General features: G+C 35.4%; 1 long non-coding RNA gene across 1 annotated transcript; it reads left to right on the top strand.

Annotated features, from left to right (window-relative positions):
- Positions 1-446: 446 nt before the first annotated feature.
- On the top strand, positions 447-1,389 carry LOC149232406 (uncharacterized). Its single transcript, XR_016247534.1, has 3 exons — positions 447-780; positions 1,142-1,171; positions 1,280-1,389. It is a non-coding gene; the product is annotated as an uncharacterized LOC149232406 (long non-coding RNA).
- The last annotated feature ends 576 nt before the right edge of the window (positions 1,390-1,965 follow it).

Here is a 1,965-nt window from a genome sequence, read left to right as displayed (position 1 = left end):
CTACCTGTCTTCACTTCACATTCTCTTGGTCACCAAATCCTGTATTAGAGCCTACCAAAGTCTGGCTTCATTATATCCCACACACAATTGATTCTCTTCGTCACCAAATGCTGTATCAGAGCGTACCAAAGTCTGGCTTGATTATATCTCGCACAAAATTGTTTGCTCTCAGATTTTTGGTCCAAATCTGCAGCGTCCCTTTTAGTTTTATAGCTTGTTCAAGAGCTTGTAGCAGAGGGACTCTATGCGAGAAGCATTATTTTCTATTAAAAAGGAGTAAGGAAGATTGCCAGAAGCATTATCTTCGGTTAAAAAGGAGGAAGGAGGACTGCTAAGGCAGCAGTCCCAAATTTCTCTCCCCGTGGCATGACTAGATTTCCTGCTACCTGATTTTCTGCTACTTGACAAAGAAGGGAAAGTGCTACTTGATTTCCTGATACTTGAGAATGAAGGCAACGTGCTTATATGAGTCAAAGAAAATAGTGGTGGAAATGAGGATGCATATTCCTATATAAACAAGCTATTTGATAATCACAAGATGAGATACCAACAGATCAATACCTATAGACGATCGAGAGCGAGAGAGTGCATTTGACCCCCTTTTTTTTTGTTATGGTTCACGGGAAATTCGCTCTTTTTCTGCCTTCATCTTTGGTGGTGCCTCTACCTATTCTGCTGCTGAATGAACGAATGCTACGTCTGGCCACATTGTTTATTTTACTTGGTCACCCGACACAGAATATAGATCATCCATTGTCGGGTTATCCACTGAATCTACAAGTATATCAACTACTGCATTTGCCTCCATTCTCACTGCTTATTCAATGTTGTAATGACTACCCGTCTGCCTATTCAATAGTCATTCATTTCCCTTTCTTTTGGACAGAGCTACGCTAGCTCTGCAACTAGTTTCATTTTAACTCTGTCATTTGTTCTCTACACTGCCATTATGGAGACTGGTTTCTTTTTTGTTAATCTCACTAAGTATTTCAATATACTAGTAGAAGTTGGTGGAAGCTCCTCCTCACTTTCAGATTTTTTTTAGATATTTTATTTAGCTTGAAAACAAATATCACTGTCTCTTACTTATATACTATTTTTCTCACCAAACTAACAATTATTGTTTTCCTTTCATTTCCAGGTCGCCAGAAGAATTCTTGCCTCGATTTAGGTTCATCCTCAGGCTCCGCCCTTTGGTCATAATTCTTCTTTGAATATTATAATGACTTGCTCAGTGATTAAACGGGTGCTTATCATGCCTTTGCGATGGGTGGTGCAGGTTCCTCTTTTACCAGGTAATTTTTGATGAGGCTATGTCTATATCTATTATTATTATGCATTTGCAAAACCAGTAAGTTCGTATGATGTAATCCTTCCATAAGTTCAATAGCTAACTTCAAACTTTATTCATAAGTTCAATAGCAAACTTCAAAATTTATTCTTAAAGCAAGTAACTTCCTGCAAGAAAATTTACGAAACAAAACGAAACATAAACCGATATTGTTGGCCATAAATGTATGCCTTCAAAGTTGTAAATACCAGTTCAGTGATTGTGCTATAATATTAACCAAGAATGCACGTTGTTGAACATGATGTAGATCTAATTGTTGAACATGATGTAGATCTAATGATGGCAAACCTGTTGTCCCATGTTGTTATTCCTTGAGGTATTATTTTTAACGCTTTTTTTCTATTTACAGTTTTTCTGTATATGAAATATTATCAATTTTTATGAAATATTATCAATTTTTATCTCGGTAAACTATGAAGTAAAGCGAACTCAAATCTCAAATCTTACATGCTAATTGCAAACATGCTATCCCATGTTATTCCTTGATGTATTATTTTTAAAGTTTTTTTATCTTTAAGTAAACTATGAAGTAAAGCAAATTCAAGTCTGAACTCTTACATGCTATTGTTTAACAATGTATTATTTTTAAAGTTTTTTTTTATCTTAAGTAAACT

The sequence above is a fragment of the Pinus tabuliformis genome, chromosome J (genome assembly GCF_031772625.1).
Source record: "Pinus tabuliformis cultivar Carrire ecotype Pingquan chromosome J, CPIR1, whole genome shotgun sequence".
Taxonomy (NCBI): Eukaryota; Viridiplantae; Streptophyta; class Pinopsida; order Pinales; family Pinaceae; genus Pinus; species Pinus tabuliformis.
This window is presented reverse-complemented; position numbering and strand designations above follow the sequence as displayed.